This window comes from Eublepharis macularius, chromosome 9 (assembly GCF_028583425.1).
Source record: "Eublepharis macularius isolate TG4126 chromosome 9, MPM_Emac_v1.0, whole genome shotgun sequence".
NCBI lineage: Eukaryota > Metazoa > Chordata > Lepidosauria > Squamata > Eublepharidae > Eublepharis > Eublepharis macularius.
Genome location: NC_072798.1, coordinates 56807668 through 56826925, shown reverse-complemented (window position 1 = coordinate 56826925; position 19258 = coordinate 56807668). Strand labels below are relative to the sequence as shown.

General features: G+C 49.2%; 1 protein-coding gene across 4 annotated transcripts in view; it reads right to left on the bottom strand.

Moving 5' to 3' along the window:
- The window catches only part of PPP1R12A (protein phosphatase 1 regulatory subunit 12A), a 226898-nt gene that overhangs the window by 163920 nt on the left and 43720 nt on the right, over positions 1-19258 (bottom strand). The window lies entirely within an intron of this gene.

Below are 19258 nucleotides of genomic sequence, written 5' to 3'. Positions count from 1 at the left end.
ATTCACACACTGAGACAGCTGGTCACCAACAGCATCCCTATGAGTCCAGCTCATGAGGAGCAATTCAATCCAGTCCAAGACACATTGTCTTTCTCCACACTGGGGACCCACAACAGCTTACATCAGTCTCTTCTCTACTATTTTATCCTGAATAGCTTCCATTTATTTGAAGTTCCCCAACATGATTAACATTTGAACAACATTTAAAATAATATGTAAAATAATTCAATAAAAACAAACATAAAACCAGAATCATGGAGGAAGGCCAATAACAGCTATTGGGAGATATGGCAGGATCCTGTTCCATTATTTCACACACGCTGCCCAATGTTCCCTCTAAGCTGTGCAGTGTTCTGAGCCAAAAATCTACTTCATGAGCTGAAACAATAACTTGCATTAAAGTAGTGAGCACGCCTCCTTTTTTTAAAAAAATGTATTTCAGTCTACAAACATACAAACAAACTGCAAACTAATTTGTATTGTCCATCATTTAAAAACAACAGTCATTCATACATGGTTGTGTATTGTGTTCTCTCCCTCTTGCACCCAGTAACAGGGTGGGTGACTAAGTTCAGTGGTATAAATGCTGCAGAGGTTCAGGCCACTGTCCTGTAGTTAGAATGCACAGACCTTTGCCCACCCCAACAATTATTTTCACAAACACCCTTGTTTCACCTGTGGTTCCAATTCCAAATCACAACTTTGTAAGGTTGACATTCAAAGATACCAGTGAGCAACACTTGTGTGTGTCTGTGAGAGAGCGAGAGATTCAATGCACCTGAACAAAACAGCTGAAGCCTATTCATACACTGCCACCATTTTGCTAAAGAGAAGCACTGCATGATGTAGTCGCATGGCTGGAGATGATGGAACAACAATTAAAGGGCTGAAATTGTCAATAATAACCACAATGGAAACAAGCCACGTTGGTATGGAAGTTGTCATGACTTGGAATATTTCATGCTGTAGGTGGTGACCTTGATCTCATCAGATCTCAGAAGCTAAGCAAGATAGGCCTTGGTTATTAATTAGATGGGAGACCTCCAGCAAAGACCAAAGTTGCAGAGGTAGGCAAAGGCAAAAACATCTCTGTCAGTCTCTTCCCATGAAAACCCCACCAGGGGTTGCCATAAGTCAACTCTGACTTGATGGCACTCTCCACCACTCCACCACCAGCACCAGGTTTTGTCTATGGGACATGCTTCTCATAAGTTGATACGCTTGACATCAGAACCATCAACAGGCTGCTGTTTCCACTGGTGGAAGGAGAAAACTAGATATAAAAATGAATGTTGGTCTGATTGATCAAGGACAATCGTATATTCCTGACAACTGCACGCTGTGCAAGGAAAACCCTTCAGTAAAATGCCCATGATCTCCTGGGCTTAGGTTCATTTGTATTTCAACCCTGATAACTACTCTAGCAGATACAATTAAATTTCCATTGTTTTAAATGGTATAATTTGCTCTTTACCTGCAAATAGAAATGAAAATAATTGTAATAAATACCACTTAACGTGTAAAATGTCTTTGGGGGAATGGTAACATTACAATGATACAGACTTACATTGATATCACTTTGTCTCACTATCGCCGCCACCTCCTCCAGTTCCTGGTGCCAGGAGGGAGAGGCTGGTTGGCGGGCCGGTGAAGAGGCCACACGGGAGTCCGCCCACCACTGCCGCCTCCTCTAGCTCCCGGCGCCGAGACAGTGAGGCTGCTTTGCGGGCCAGCAAAGAGGCTACACGGGCGCCTGCCCACAGCTGCCGCCTCCTCCAGCTCCCGGTACCGAGATGGAGAGGCTGCTTGGCAGGCTGGTGAAGAGGTCACGCAGGCACCCACCCACCCACCGCCACCTCCAGCTCCCAGCACCAGGATGAAGAGGCTGCTTGGCAGGCCAGCGAAGAGGCCACACAAGCGTCCGCCCACCGCCACCTCCAACTACCAGCACTAGGATAGAGGGACAGTGCGGTGGAGAGGCTGCGCAGGCGCCCACCCACCACCCCCACCACCTCCAACTCCCGGCGCCAGGATGGAGGGGCGACACACTGGGAAGGCCATGCAGGCATCTGCCCCCCACCGCTGCTGCCGCCTCCAGCTCCAAGCGCCTGGATGAAGAGGCTGCTTGGCAGGCTGGTGAAGAGGCCACGCAGGTGCCTGCCTGCCCCACCGCCTCTTTCAGCTCCCAGCACCGGGATGGAGGAACAGCACAGCAGACAGGCTGTGTGAGTGCACGCCCCCCACCGCCTCCTCCAGCTCCTGGTGCCAGGATGGAGGGACCCCGCAGCAGAGAGGCTGCATGGGAGCCCAATCACCCCCGATGCCCCCTCCAGCTCCCAGCGCCGGGATGGAGAGACTGCTTCATGGACCTGGAGGGGAGGCCTTTCGGCTGCCTGCCCACCATCGCCTCCTTCTCTGGTTCCCAGCTCCAGGACTGAGAGGGAATTCCTCCATGCCAGAACCGGAGTCACACCAAGCCCTCGGGAAGGCTGGGCAGAGGGCAACCCTCTGTGCACTGGGCTTCTCCCGCTGTGCTCTGAGTTATAAAAATTCGTGCACGAGTGCGCACGAGCACACATTAGCGGGAACAGTGCCTACCACCTACTCTAAATCTCCCTTCACAGCTAATCAATATTTTCAAGAAGTCTGTGAGACTAGCTATAGACCTCCTCAGTTTAGCATACCAATCTTTGCCAAGAGTTGCCACCTCACTGAAAACTGTAACCTGGAAAGAGTATCAAATCAAGTTATAGGCATTTTTTCTGAACTTTCAAGGTTTCCTTGAGGTAGGCAAGACAGGTAAAGGCTGATCATCACATGCCACCTGTTCAGCCTCCACTTTACCAGGCAGAGAGCCCTGATCCAAATGTTCACAGGCTCCTTTTTCTTCTCTTCCAGAGGCTCCACCAGGCAGGCAGCCTGTTCTCTCTATGTACTTCCCCTCACACAGCTACTGCCCAGGGCTACTGAGCAAAGAGAAATTAGAGTTATTTTCCTTATATATGCTGCCACCATTTACTTCATTAGGCCCATATAATGTGACCAGAGCATCTGAGGTCTGTGTGTGTGTGATATCTTCCCTCAGTCAACGACTCCAAGCCAGCCAGGGTTAAAACAAAATTAAACTTTATATACAAGATGGAATACAGGAGTGAAGATTTTTAAACTTAACGTATTAGGGTTAAAGATAGGGTTACTAGGTTCCTCTAGCCTCCCAGCGGGAGGGTTGGGACCTGGTACTTACCCTTCGCAGTGTCGCTTTCAATCTCTGTGCGCACACTCCAGCATCGGTGTGATGGCATCACTTCTGGAAGTTCCGTCATCACACTGGGTGCGTGGCGATGTCACATCTGTAAGTGATGTTGTTGTGTGGGCCGCGGGAGCACTCCCACACTCCACATGGCTCCAATTCTGTATTTCCCCTCACTCTAAATTGGTCGCAAATAGAGATCGGCTGGCACTCCCACAGCCAGCGCAATGACGTCACTTATGGAAGTGATGTCATCACGCTGGGTCTGTGGTGATGTTACTTCTGTAAGTGATGTTGCCGTGCCACCAATGGGAGTGCTCCCACGCTCTGCACGGCTCCAATTCGGCCAGTTTGGGGCCTAAATTGGCCCCAAATGGAATGCAGGGATGCTCCCGAAGCCAATGTGCCATCACTTATGGAAGTGATGTCATCATGCCGGGTAAGTGACATCACTGCACTGGCCATTGGGAGCGCTCCTACGTTCCACATTGGCCCCAAATGGAGTGTGGGGATGCTCATGCAGCTGGTGCGATGACGTCACTTATGGAAGTGACATTGCCGTGCTGGGTGTGAGTGCATACTCGGCGCAAGCTCCTGAGGTGCCTGCCAGTGGCAGCCAAACTCCAGGAGTTTGCCCTCTTCCGCCGATCGCTGCGTGATTGGCAGACAAGGGGGCAAATCCTCAGGAGTTTGCCTGCCACCGGCAGGCACCTAAAAATCCTAGTTAAACAGGGAATGTTTCAATGTAACAGAACAGGTTTGACTGCCAGCTATCTCTCTGCAGCCTCCTCTCAGCAGCTTCAAAAGCCTTCTTCCCCCCTCTCACTCTCTTTCAAAAGACACCAAGTCTCATTGGCCCAGTATTTCTCTCCCTCTCATTGGTTGGTTTCTCACGAGAGGCAGCGCTGGAGCCAGTACTGTCCACCACAGGGGTTATACCAAATGAAACAAAAGACTTAACACGCTGGTAGAAGACATCAATACAGAAAGACACATGGAATTCCTGGGGAGGGCATTCCAGTTTTGGCACTGAAACTGAGAAGGCCTTTTCCTAGGTTGCCACCCATCTATGGCAGGGAACCCAAAACAGGGCCTCTAAAGATTAACTGGAGTAGACAGGTAGGTTCATATTGGAGAAGTTGGTCCTTAAGGTATGTTGGCCCCAAGACATACAGAGTTTTAAAGGTCAATATCAGCATTCTGAATTGAGCCTGGAAGCAAACTGGGAGTCAGTGTAGATAAAACAAGACCTGAGTGATATAGTTAGGGTTGTCATAAAGCATCTCCCTAGAAAACCAACAGAGGTCCTGTTACTCATCTTTTTTCTAAGTGTGCGCAAAGCGTGCGCCTGGAGCTCAGGGGAGCGAGTGGGTCCACTGCCTCCTAAGTACAGGAAGAGGCTGTGCCAGTGGGTGCTTTGCCAGCTGGGCATTTCTCCAGCACTGGGGGGGGGGGTGAGCAGGCCTAGCTGAGCTCTTCTCCAGGTGGAAGCAGGAGACTGGGCGGGCCCGCCAGCCTCTTATACGGGGGGAGGGGGAAGAGGTGGCATAGGAAGGCTTGCTGTCACTGCCATCAGTCTTGCAGGCTAGCTGCCAGCTGCTCCTCCCCCACAGGAAAAAATATGGGACATTTATATGTCCTGTGCATTTCCCCCCAGAAAGCCCTATAAAAAACCAGACCGTCCAGAGGAAAACCAGACATCTGTCAACCCTAGATATGGTCCCTATGATCCGCTTCAGTAAATATTCTGGCCATAGCATTCTGTACCAAGTGTAGCTTCTGGACAGTCTTCAAAAGAAGCCCTACATAGAGCACTTTACTATAATCTAATCTAGATGTTACCAGGGTATGCACCACAGTGGAAAGATATTTCACACGGTAGAGTGGGGATTTGAACCAAGGTCTCTTAGATCCTTTTGTGAAACTCTAGCCAATACACCATGCTGGCTTTCATACAGTGGCTGCTATTAAACAGTAGCACAACAGCAAAATACAAGAGGCAGTCTCCCTCATGAGACAAAACCAAAGACTGAATACAGCAGGGAAACTAACACAATAAACTCAATTTCAAAACCACTAGATTGTAAGATGTCAATCAATTGTATTACAAAATTGTTCTCCTAAAAATTCAATGAGAACCCAAACACAATATAAATGGAATGTAACAATATCAAAACACTTTAAAGTACTATGTCATTATTACAAACACTCCAAAGCCATGCTTTCTGAAAATCTGTGCATACAAACTTGAAAACACTCCAAACAGTGAAGGTGTGCTAAGCAACAGACCGTATGTCCCCAGTCCAGTTAATCAGTCCTGTGTTGAGTAATTTTCCTTCAAGGTGCGTTTCACAAGCTGGAAAAGCCGCCGTGGGCAAAACTGGGCCAGGATCCAAAAACGAAGGGAAGAGAGGTGACACAATCCCCGAAGGGTGTAGTCCTGAAGCGGTTTGTTCCAAAAATTGGTGGAAAAGAGAGAAGCGGAGGACCCCTGCCCTCCCCCCAACCCTACAAGCGTCCGGTGATTCTGCTTTTTTCAAGCAATCTTCCTCAGGGAGCGGCTCATAATCCACCTCTATATTCAACTTATCCGTCTCTCAATGAAGAAAAACTTTGATGCATATGTTTCAGCGCATACATTCCAGTAGATGTGTTTTGAAATTGTTAGATTCCATTTATATTGTGTTTGGGTTCTCATTGAATTTTTAGGAGAACAATTTTGTAATTAAACAGTAGCAAGCAGCTGGGCCTGGGTAAGTCATGCAGGTTGTGTAGTATCAAGTCACCTGGTGGTTGCTGGTGAGCCTAGCCCTAATCAGTCCTCTCTCAAAGGCCAAAACAGTTTTGGAAAGGGCACTACCACCCCCTTCCCCCTGCCACTTACTGACAGAAACCAAGGGTTGAAGGCTAGCAATACTGTTGTGGTTGTGTAGCAATGGCCACAGAGGTTGTTGATTTCTTAAGGCTACAGGTGTTGCTTCCATTATTTGGGGGCAGTTTAACGCCCCCAGTGGTTTTTCTTCCCAGATTTTTCTACAAACCTTGGGCTTTTCTCAAGTCTGTTGAAAGATCTTTGTTATCTGTTCATGGCTTCAATCTCTGGATTTAAGTATTGACAGATTTGGCCAGGTTGCAAATCAGATATATTGATACTTACCAAGTATAAGTCCAAACCAACCATGATTGCTCATTTTTTTGGAAATTCTTTCCAACACTTCCAGCCCCCCCCCCTCCTAGAAAATAAGGACAATCTGCACTCAATTTGGCATGCATCCTCCACTACAATTTCCCAGAAACTTGTTTGTTAATAACTCAGTGATACACACATCTTGTATGCAGGATATCTTGTCCTCACCTTAGGCATAGATACTACAAATGACATATCAGAAGAAAGCCTGGAATTCAGTAGTGAAGCCTGAATATATAAAATCAAATCTGACTAAAAAGAATGAAAAATTACTAGTTATAGGCTTAAAGGGCAAAATCACATTATTTTGCAGAAATCATCATGTTGCCCATCTGGTTAATGCAGACAAGGCATGATTACCATGAGATGTTACTGCCTTAAACAGCAGTTTTCTTTTTGTATACTTCGTGTCCTCTCGAAAGACTCATTATAGCTCCTCCCAATTATTTTTTATGCATGCATGCTATTCATATACTCCTCCTATATAGCAATCTACTCAACTTGTCAAAATAACCTCCCATTAATCTGTTTATGATCTCTCACTTCTGGAAATGCAGACACAGTAAACAATTTACACAGACATGATTAAATGCATCTGCATTTGAATCCCTTCCTTTTAACCTCTGAACTGCCAGAATATACCAACAAGAAAACTGCAGTAGGAACATTTTTGTTCCTTTTAGACACTCAGCCACTAACTTACCTCAGAAAATGTAAATATTGATGTATCAGTTAGTTAACAAAGTTTCTGATGTGTTTTCTGTTTTTGTAGGATGTGTGACAAACTATTCTATTTTGGTAGAAATATCTCACACCTAATAAAAATGAGTATGTTCTTTATAGTAGCACTTTCGTTTTGGAGATATTTGAGGATCAATTCCTATGACAAACTCCCCCAGCACAGGCACACTCAAATAACTAAATGGCCAGAGAATTGTTTAGAAACTGGCCTAAAAGTACTTGCAAATTACCTGAAGGCTAGCCTCTTATACGATTAATTTATCTCTCTACTATTTAGAGAGACACACCACCACCTGCCTCAGGTGTTTTGCGGAAGTACACTTCATCTCATCCCTGCCTTGGACTTTAAGATGGAATAACCTTGTCTGCTTGTGAGAACAGACTTTTGGACACTTACTGAGAAGGGTCCTTCTCTGAGGAAAGGAGGACATCTTGGGTGTTTCCTTTTGTCCAATCAGGGAGGCAGGAAGATCATTTTTCTTCCTCTTTCCTGTTGGCGCTTAGAATACCCCTTCTTCCAGTTTGGGTGACTCCATATAGCAGTAGTTTCTCATTAACAGATATAAGCCAATCTACCGCTATTTTATGTATCAGGACAACCTGTTGAAGAAAGCAGATAACAGACTTGGAGCAGAAGGAGAGTTAAACTTAAAAGGCAAAAGCAGCACAAGGTAACAAGAAGGCAAGGCACGAAGGATGAGGGACCCAGGAGGGCAGGATGTCCTTCTTTCCTCAGAGGAGAAGGACCCTTCACGGTAAGTGTCCAAAGGTCCATTCCCCCTCTGAGACGGAGGACGTCTTGGGTGCTCCCAAAGCAGTTACTCCTTTTCGGGTGGGTAGTGTTCCTTGTGAATTAAGCGCTGCAGTATTCTCCTTCTGAAGGCAGTGTCTGCCAAGTCATACAGATTTAGCTTATAGTGTTTAGTGAAGGTAGAGACCGATGACCACGGGCTGCCTTGCGGATTTCCTCCACTGTTGCATTGTTTTGAAGGGGCGCATTGGTTGTTGCCTTCAGATGGAATGTGCCATAATTCCCTTTGTGGTTTCTTTGTTGCTTGCTTTGCACATCTCTATGATGCTGGTTTTGATGTTGCTACCACACGTCTCTGATATTTTTCTTCCCACATTCAGTGGCATCAAGTTAATAAAGAGGGAATCCGATTTTCTGATTGACTCAGTTCTGGACAAATAAGCCTTAATAGCCCTCCTCACACTGAAATTGCGCCATTCTCTTTCCCTGACATGCATGGAATTGGGACAAGAAAATAGACTGATCTCCTCTGATCTGTGAGACCTGGAATATGTCTTGGGTAGGAAGGTGATATTCATACGGAGGACCACCTTGTCCTCATGAAATATGCATAGCTGAGGATTAATTGACAGAGTGCCTAATTCCAAGGTCCTCCAGGCCAATGTGATGGCTCCTAGGACGGTGATATTCTGCTTTAGCAAATCCAAGAGGGGGTAGTCCCAAACAAAATGGAATGAAGATGAAGAACAGGACTACGTACAAAGAAGTTTAATGTTCGTGCTATCAAAACTCAAATATAAGGCACTCAATTGTAAGGCACAATAAGCCAATGTCAACCGAGGAGTTGTGAAGAATTCCCAAACTCCCAGCTGGAGGTGGCAACGGGTTTGCCGGCTTGGAAATTAGGCCCCATTTCGCACAATGTGCTTTGTCATAAGCCACATATAAATCTAAAATAAACAAAAGAATACATCATTTGAAATAGCCAGTGTGCCAAACGGTCTTACATGGTTACAAAGTCTCTTACTTCCAAAAACCAAAGTCACTTTAACCACACATGCAAATTTCATTTAAACTGCCCTTGCTGGTGTATACAGCCATGCAGAAATCACAGCAAATGTTTTTACAAAGAGAAAAACTCACCAATTATAATCTGCTATTGCTACTTTTCTCTTTTCCCTGTGGCTTATGACAAAGCACATTGTGCGAAATGGGGCCTAATTTCCAAGCCGGCAAACCTGTTGCCACCTCCAGCTGGGAGTTTGGGAATTCTTCACAACTCCTCGGTTGACATTGGCTTATTGTGCCTTACAATTGAGTGCCTTATATTTGAGTTTCGATAGCAAGAACATTAAACTTCTTTGTACGTAGTCCTGACATTCTGCTTTAGCCATTCTAAGGGTATGTCCCTTAGAGGCTTAAAGGAAGGTTTGGTCAAGGCCAATAAGACACCATGCAATCTCCATGTGGGAAAAAGATGGATTGTAGGAGGGCTTAGCAGAGTTGCTCCCCTCAAGAATCACTGACTGTGGGGGTGCCTAGATAACTTGAGACCATCTGAGAGTGGTAGCACGAAGGTCAGTGCTGCTGCTTGTTTCCTCAGTGTGGCTGGCTTAAGGCCCAAATCCAATCCTTCTAGAAGGAAGTCTAGGACCACGCCCAAGATGGGATGTAGGAAGTCAACTTTCTTTCTCTTTGACCATCTGACGAAGTGTGTTGTTACCACTCGTTGCTGACATTTTTCTTCTCGTGTTCAGTGGTGTCACGTTAATAAAGAGGAAATCCTCTTTATTAACGTGTTATATATTTTAATAGTTGACCTATTTTCTAGAGGCCAGAAGTGTGTGATTATTCATGAGAGGTATCCCAATCTTGATAGGAATCCATCTCAACCTTCAGGCGGTAAAACATGTCCACTCTGGGTTCGGGTGTCAGACTGGGCCCTGTTGGAGAAGGTCTGGAATTGATGGAGGAGGGGGAAGGGAGGTGAATGACATCAACCAGAGTGTTGAAAACCATGGCCTTTTCAGCCATCATGGGGGTATCAGAATCACCTCCACCCTGTTCCACTATTTTCCGTAATAGCTTGGGAACGGAGGGAATGCACAGAGCAGACCCCTTGGTCATTGGGCTGTGAAGGAGTTGGTTCTTCCATCTGGGGTGGTAATATCTGGTCAGAAAACTGGCTGGCTGAGCAGAACCTGGTGGTTCTGATGATTCGTAAATAGGTCCAATATTGGAATCCCGAATTGATCCGCCATCATCTAGAAAAAACATTTTTCTTGAGGGTCCCTTCTCCTGGCTGTATTATACATCTGCTCAGCCAGTCGGCTTGAGTGTTCCATTTGAATGGAAGACAGGTGAGATTCCACTCACACAACAATCTTGGTTGCTTCCTTGGGAAGTTTGGAGGACTTGGTGACCTGTTTGTTTATATAAGCCTTGGCTGATGTGTTGTCTGTGCGGACTAGGATTTCCTTGCCAGCTATATGGCCAGAGAAAAGTATGAGAGTGAGCCCTCATCTCTAGGAGATTGATTGAGAGATGTGTCTCTGCTTCCGACCAGAGACCTTGAGCTAGGCAACCCTCCAGTGTTGCTTCCCAACCAACTAGGCATGTATCCGTGGATATTAGTAGCCCTTTGTGAAGCCAGGAAGCTCTTGCTTTGTAGGATGTTCCTCTGGTGCACCGTTTGAGACTTTCCATGACTTTCCAAGAACCAAGGTGTTCATGCTTGGCTTGGTTGCTATCTGCAGCTGAAATGGGCAGAGAAGGATAACAGGTTTTGCTTGTGACATCGTCCCCAGTAGATGGCTTCGCAGTTCACCACTAGAGTTCCCATCAACCTGAATAGAATTGGAGTGAGACCAATTTGGATCATATGAACCACTTGATAAGCTCATTGGCTTCTGGATCTTTTCTTGTGGGAGGAAGATGCAACATTTTCTGGTATCTGCTATCATCTCCAGGTGTATCAGCCTCTGGGATGGTTGGATGGATCATTTGTCTAGGCTTATCTGGAAGCCGTGGAATTGGAGGTAGTGCATTGTTGTCCATGTGACCTTGAGGGACTTCTCCCATGAATTGGCCCAGATTGGGGTGTTGTCCAGACAAGGTTGAATGTGGATCCCCTTCTCCCTGAGACAAATGACTGAATTGATGAGAACTTTGGAGAACTCCCTGGGTGCCGTAACTAGGCCAAAGAGCTGTGCTCTGAATTGAAAGTGGCAATTGTTTACATAGAAAATGTTGATGATCTGGGTGGATGGGATGTGAAGGTAGGCCTCGGTAAGGTCTACAGACGGGAGGAACTCCTCAGGTTGCAACACTTCGAGGATAGATCATAGGGTCTCCATGCAGAAACGTTTAGCTTAATATACTGATTCACGATTACAGATGTAGATTGTCCTCCACGTCCCCGTTTCTCTTTGGGTTTGTAAGAACGATGAGTTCTATCACCTGGATGTCTAAAATATGCTTGAGTGCTTTCTACATGATGAGTTTCCTTTGAGGTTCCTGCAGAGGGAAGGTTTCAGGAAATGATCCAGTGGGTAAGATTCAAACTCAAATAACCTTTGGAGATCACTTCGAGAGTTCAGGCTACCACCTTTGACTCGCTCAATGGAATTGAAGCAGCCTCCCCCCACCGAGCCCTGAAGCGAGTCAGGATTTAGGGGCCTTGTTGTTGAAACTGTATCTGTCTCCTTGGCCCTGCTGCTGCCTGTTTGATCTGGATCTGAAAGATCCTCTTGAAAATTCGCCTGGGGAAGTTCCAAGAGCAGGGTTTTCGCACTTGGAGAGGTCGGGCCAAGAAGTGGTGAGAACGAAGGACTGGGAAGAAAAGGGAGATCTGTTCCTTCGCTTAATCATTTTTGGCAGTGCCTTCTTCTTGTACCTCATTTCCACAATAACTTCTATAGCGCCTCCCTGAAGAGTGTGTCGCTCTGAAAGGGGTAGGCCATGAGGATGAATTTGGAACGGAGGTTGGCCAGCCAGGCCCTCAGCCACAACAATCTCCTAGCCACCATTACTGACGCCATGGCCCTAGAAGAGACAGTTAGGACGTTCAAGGTAGCACCCGCCGCAAGGGGCTGGCTTTAAGGATCCTGTTGACCTCCAACATCCATGATTTTATGAGAGTGGCTGGATAAGCTTGCGATCCACACCACCAAGGCTCTGGACACGATAGAAGCGGTGGTAGTGGCCTTGATGGCCATGGATGAGTCTTCATGGGACCTTCTGAGAGCAATTTCTGCCTTTCTATTCAGATTGTCCTTCATGGAACCCTGGCCATCCTCCAACAAGAGGCCTAAGGACTATGATGCAGCCAAGGGGGATGTCAATCCTCGGCATCTGTAAGAACTTGTTAGTGTAGGAGGGTAAGGCATATAATTTTTGACCGAGTTTAGGCATTGCATGTTGGCCGCAGGAGTGGCCCATTTGGCCTTCATTTGCCGCTCAAAGTACTTAGGGAATAGAAAACACTTTTCAGGTGTGTCTGCCCTGGGGAAAAAATTCTCTGTGCCCTTTGGGGCTGGAGGTAGCTGCAGTTCTGAGGCTGCTGGGGTTTTAGTCAGTAGATATTGATAGACTCCTATCTTGAACAATCGGACCAACTTTTCAGGTATGGTGACCTCCACCTCCTCCGAGAGGAACTTGCCCTCCTATCTGTCTTCGCAATCTGAAGACATCTCTCCCGCCCAGGAGCACCCCATATCTTTAACCCTGCCTGGTGCTGCCTTCTGCATAGCTTTGGTGAACCACTGGCCTTCAGCCCAACATTGCCTGTCTCTGGCCTTGGGGGTGGGTGAGGAGAGAAGGGGTTAGAAGTCCCTTCGCTAGAAGCCCTGGATTGAGGCTGGTAAAACAGACCATTGGATACTCACAGTGAAGGATCCTTCTCCTCTGAGGAAAGGAGGACATCTTGATGGGTGATTCCCACCCTCTAGTCAGGGAGGCAGGAAAAACAGGGTTTCTCACCTGTAACTGTTGATCGTCGAGTCTCTTCTGTGCAGACACACATTGGGACTGCGCAGGCACAGGCCAGCCGCGGAAAAGATTTTTCTAGCTTTTAGAGATGTGAAGGGGACGTTCGGATCCACCGCGCATGCGCGCCGGTGTTCCCGCCAATTTTGAATCTATATATATCCGAACGTCCCCGGCATTCCCTCAGTTCACCTGAGCCACCGGAGAAAATCTCAGTTAACCAAGCACTCACAGTGGGCTAGGTGGGAGGGAATGTGTGTCTGCACAGAAGAGACTCGACGATCAACAGTTACAGGTGAGAAACCCTGTTTATCGTCGTCGTCCTTCTGTGCAGCCCCACATTGGGAGAATAACTAGCATCTCACCAATGGGGGCGGGTGTGAGTGTCTACTTGAACAAAGAATGCAGGACAGCCGTGCCAACAGCTGATTCACACCGTGCATTCACGTCCACAGAATAATGTTTGATGAAAGTGTCTGTAGTGGACCACGTCGCAGCTTGGCAGACGTCCCGGAGCGGCACTCCTCGCAGGAAGGCAGCAGAAGCAGCTTGCGCTCGAGTGGAATGAGCAGTAACCAACAAGGGGCACTGGACTCCAGCTTGCTGATAACAAAGTTTAATTGTAGACACAATCCAGCGAGAGATGGACTGGGCAGAAGCAGGCGAGCCCTTGCGAGGGCCAGAGTAACACAAAAACAGAGCAGGAGATTTCCTGAAACATTTGGTGCGATGTAAATAAAACAATAAAGCACGTTTTACATCCAATGTGTGTAGTGCCCGTTCCCCTGGGGACGAGGGTGTCGGAAAAAAAGGAAGGGAGGAACACCTTTTGCTGCAGGTGAAATTTGGAGACCACCTTGGGTAGAAACTCCATGCTAGTGTGGAGCATGACCGTACCAGGGAAAAACTGCAGGAAGGGAGGGTCACACCACAGGGCAGACAGCTCCCCAACACGTCTAGAGGATGTGATTGCCACCAGAAAGGCTACCTTTTGTGTGAGCACAGGCAAGGGACAGGTGGACAGGGGCTCAAAGGGCCGAAGCATCAGCTGGGAGAGTACCAGGGACAGACTCCACTGAGGAATCGGTGGGGCCCTAGGAGGGAAGGTCTTGAAGAGGCCCTTTAGGAACTGCTTGGAAAGCCAGTGTGTAAAAACGGTCTTCCCATCAATCTGCTCATGGAAAGCAGAGATCGCAGCCATGTGGACCTTAATGCTCGAGAAGGCAAGACCCTGTGAGCACAAGTCCAGGAGGTAGTCCAGAATGATAGGTAAGGGGCAATCAAAGGGAGTAACCCCTTTCGGGGCCAACCACCGGGAAAAACGTGACCACTTCCTCTGGTAGGACATCCTGGTTGACAGCTTCCGGGCATTCAGAATGACCTTAAGAACCTCTGAGGAGAGGCCTACTCCGGAGCGCACAGGAGCCAGGCAGCCAGACTCAGAACTGCCACATTGTGGTGCCTGACCCCGTCCCTGATTAATAGGTCCGGGGCCGGTGGCAGCACTAGGCATAGTCCCTGTGAAAGGGAGAGTAAGAGAGGGAACCAATCCTGGCGAGGCCACTGTGGGGCAATCAGGATACAGTGGGTGTTGAAGGCCCTGACCCTGGAGAGGACCTTGTGCATGAGCGGAAAGGGCGGGAAGGCATAGAAGAGCCCTGGGGACCAGGGTATCTGGAAGGCACTCCCTAGGGAGTGACGGCCAATTCTGGCCCGGGAGCAGAACAGCGGGGCCTGCTTGTTGTGGGCCATGGCGAGGAGGTCGATGAGTGGTGTACCCCACGTGTGAAAAACTTGGTGGAGGTAAGCCCTGTTGAGGGACCACTCGTGTTGAGGCAGAAACACCCTGCTCAGCGTGTCCGCTGCGGTGTTGAGCTCCCCGGCAATGTGTACGGCCCTGGGAAGGACGTTGTTGACCATGGCCCATTTCCAGAGAGTCGATGCTTCCCTGCAGAGCTTGAGCGAGACCGTTCCTCCCTGCTTGTTGAGGTAATAGCAGGCTGTGGTATTGTCCGACAGGACCTGAACCCTCCTGTTCCGAATGACATCTGCAAAAGAAGCAAGGGAGTAATGGATCGCTCTAAGCTCCAAGAGGTTAATGTGCATGGTTGCCTCAGGTGGGGACCAGATGCCTTGGGCAGAAAGCTGTTCACAGCGCCCTCCCCATCCCAAGTTGTAGGCGTCAGTAAAGAAGGTGACCTCTGCCAGGAAAGGGCCAAAAGGACAACCTTCGGCCAAGTTCTCAGGGACAGTCCACCAGGTCAAGGAACGCTGTACCACCCTGGGGATGGAGAACTTCTGATGCTGGCCCATAGTGAGGGGGTTGTACCTCCAGACAAACCAGTTTTGCAGAGGCCTCATATGCAGGCATGCGAAAAAAACTACCCCTGTGGAGGAGGCCATAAGGCCCAGCAGTGTTTGAATAAGGAGGGCAGTTTGAAAACGGTTGTGCAAGAAGTGACGGGCTAGGGAGGAAAGCCTGGTCAAGCGATCCGGGGGTAAGTAGGCTCTGCCCCGTGGCGAGTCGAAATAGACCCCTATAAACTTAATGGCTGTGCTCGGAGTTAAGAAAGACTTATCCCCATTAACCACCAAGCCCAACCTAGCTAGTACAGATAAGGTGAGGGCAATATGGTCCCGGAGGGAGGCAGCCGAGGGTCCCACCAGGAGCCAGTCATCCAGGCACGGGTAAATAAAGCATCTCCTGGACCGTAGGTACGCCACCACGGTGGCCATGCATTTCGTGAAAACCCTGGGCGCAGAGGCCAGCCCAAAAGGCAACACCGTATATTCATATACAGAATCCCCATAGACAAACCGCAGATATTTTCTGTGGCCCTCAAAGATGGAGATGTGGAAGTAGGCGTCTTTCAAGTCTAGAATAGCTAGCCAAACGCCTGCCTCCAAGAGCTCTATGACTCGTGCCAGGGTCAGCATCCGAAATTTCTCAACCTTTAAATAACTGTTGAGGCCCCTAAGGTCCAAAATGGGCCGGGACCCTCCATCTTTCTTATCCACGAGGAAGTATCTCGAGTAGAACCTCCAAGGGGAAGTAGCGACATTGACCACCCGGACAGCACCTTTGTTCACCAACTCCATAACATTATTGTGTAAAACAACATCACAACATGGAGAACAACGGGGAGAGAGAGAAAGGGGAGGTGCATCAGTAAATAACAATTTGTAACCATGGGACACAATAGACAGGACCCAAGTGTCAGAGGTAACAAGCTGCCAACAGGGCAAAAAAGGCCGAAGCCAGTCCAAGAACCAGGCAGTAGAGAGAGTGTCCTTGGAGGCCAACTGGGGAGCGTTCAGGCTCAGTCAGAAGACAGAGGGCTTCTGCACGGAGGTCAATGGTTTAGGCGAGGGGGGCTGCTGCCTGCCCTTGGACCGGCCAGAGCGCCTGGAAGAATGACACTGCTGGGCCGAGTAGGACTGGTGACCATAGGACTGGCCCGAGAAGAAACGCCCTTGACGCTGCTGGTATGGCTGGTAAGGGGTCTGGTAGGATCGGAACCGACCGTAACGATACCTCGGGCCCGACAGCTGTGCTGAAGGAGCAACTCCCAGGGACTTGGCCGTTTGCTGGTTTTTCTTCATCAGCGAGAGGGACTCATCCGTTTTTTCGGAGAAGAGCTGGGGCCCCTCAAACGGGAAATCTTCCACCTTCGCCTTCTTCTCTGGCGGCAGGGCCGTGGACCGGAGCCGACGCAAGACCACCGAAGTCGCCATTGACCGCGCTGCAGAGTCGGCGGCGTCCTTGCCAGCTGTCATCTGCTGTTTTGACAGCTTCATGGCCTCGGCTTGAAGGGCCTTAACCAGGTGGCGTCGATCCTCCGGGAGGTCGGAGAGGTAAGAGGACAGCCGCTTCCATAAAAAGAGATTGTAGGATCCCATTATAGCTTGGAAATTTGCTATACAGAATCCCAAGGACGCGGACGAGTAGAGCTTCCTGCCCATGCCATCCAGCTTCCTGCCTTCCCGGTCTGCCGGAGCCGAAGAGGAACCGTATCGGAACCGAGCCTGACCTTCCTCCGCCACGATGGAAGAGGGCTTAGGATGAGAGAAAAAGTACGGGCAGTTATCCTGTTTCAGGCGATAGTACCTTTCGACCTTCTTTGCCGTTGGCGGCAGGGATGCCGGTGTCTGCCAGAGCGCAAGAGCATTATCGACAAAGTCCTCCACAGGAGGGAACGCCACCGAAGTGGGGAACCCGGAATACAACGCCTCCAGCAGCTTGCTCTTAGGCTTGGAGGTTGTGGAGGCAACATCTATCTCCAGCGCAGCGGCCATCCGGACCATCTGTTCGGCGAACATTCTGTAGTCGTCATTTGGGGACGACGAACGGAGCTCACCCACGGTGTCATCCGGAGAAGGGTCAGAAGCCACATCCGAGGAGTAATCGGACGGGGAAGCCAGGCCCTCTTCATCCTCAGAATCCGAAAACTCCGCCGGGGTCTGCGTCGGAACCAAAGTCGGGCGTTCCACCGGAGCCGATGGACAAGGCCCAGGAACCGAGGGATGGAGGTGCACTCTAGCCGCAGGAGGAGCAGGTGCAGGTTGCAGGAGCGGTTGAGCCGGAACGGAAGACGGCGGAACCGAAGGGTGTTGCAGGAAGGGCACAGACTGCTGGAACCAGGCCACGAAATCCTGCCAGGAGGTCATGTTCCCTATCCCCGGGACAGGCTGCCAAGGAGGTAGAGGAGCGGACACCGGAGCAGGCCAGTGATACGGCGCCGGAACCGATGAGGTAGACTGCATCAGAACAGAGGCTTCCGAAGGCACCGGGCCAGATGGCAGGGAACGCTCAAACGACTGATACTGTTCCGAGAGAGGCGGGAATGGTACGTAATCCTCCGATGTTATTGGAGGAGGCGTACAAGGAGGTGACGGGGTATGAAGACTCACCACATCGTCGTCAATCAGCACCGGTCTGGGTGGCGTACCGGGCTGCACAGTCGGGGCCGGGGATGGCACACGGCCCTTAGCTTTTGACTTGGCCTTGGCCTTTTTAGGCGGGGGCTCCGAAGAAGCCTCTGTGGCCGAAGCTTTGGACGAGGGCTTCGATGACGGCTTCGAAGCAGAACGCTTCTTAGCCTTCCGGCTAGAAGGGCAATCCACGGAACCGGAGTCAGATCGGCCCTCCGGAACGGGTTGTCCCGTCGGTTCCGAGGGAAGCGGCTCCGGCGATTTTCGAGATGGAGCTGGCGATGGAGCGGCGGAGCGGGGCCTATCTCCCGATGAACCCGATGTCTTGGGTGGGAGAAGGTTGGCATCCCACAAGAAGGCATGGAGTCTGGCCTTCCGATCGCTCCTCGCTTTCGGGGTGAAGGACATACACACCGCACAACGCTCCACAACGTGCCCCTCGCCCAGGCAGATGAGACAGAGCTCATGGCCATCCGAATGGGTCATCTTCGTGCCGCGCTTCAGACATTTCTTAAATAAAGCTGTCTGAGACATCCCGGAATGATATTTCCCTCAAGATGGACGCAGGAAAATATCGTACAGCACAGTATTCGATGAACAAAACTCCGAAGAGACGCTGAGAAGACAAGTAACGCTAGAAGAAGAACCTTTTCGACGGCGGCGAAAAAGGAACTGAGGGAATGCCGGGGACGTTCGGATATATATAGATTCAAAATTGGCGGGAACACCGGCGCGCATGCGCGGTGGATCCGAACGTCCCCTTCACATCTCTAAAAGCTAGAAAAATCTTTTCCGCGGCTGGCCTGCGCCTGCGCAGTCCCAATGTGGGGCTGCACAGAAGGACGACGACGATCAAGTTTTCTACTTCCCGTCTTCCTAGTGGGAGTCACCCTTTCTTTCAGTTTTGGCAACTCCAAAAGCAGTTATAGTGTCATAATTATGAATACTCTAGAATTGAGTAACAAGGAGAAAGGTGAGAACAAATATGATAAGGAGAAACATCAGGAGAGAAAGTAAATTTATCAGGCAGAAGAGAGTAAAAAGACAATGACTTTGGGAGGGGCAAGATGTCCTCCTTTCCTCAGAGGAGAAGGACCCTTCACAGTGAGTATCCAATGGTCCATTCTCCCTCTGAGGCGGAGGACATCTTGATGGGACCTCCCAGAGCAGTGTCCCTATTTTCTGGGTGGGTCATTGTCATTTGGTCATGAAATATGTTGTAATACTCTTCTGCCAAACGCTGCATCAGCTGAGTCATAAGAGTTCAGCTTATAGCATTTAATAAAGGTAGACACAGACGACCAAGTAGCTGCCTTGCAAATCTCTTAACTGTGGCATGTCTGGCAAAAGCTGCGCTGGTACAGCACTTCATATTGAGTGAGTAGTGATCCTAGCTGGTATGTTTAGTTTT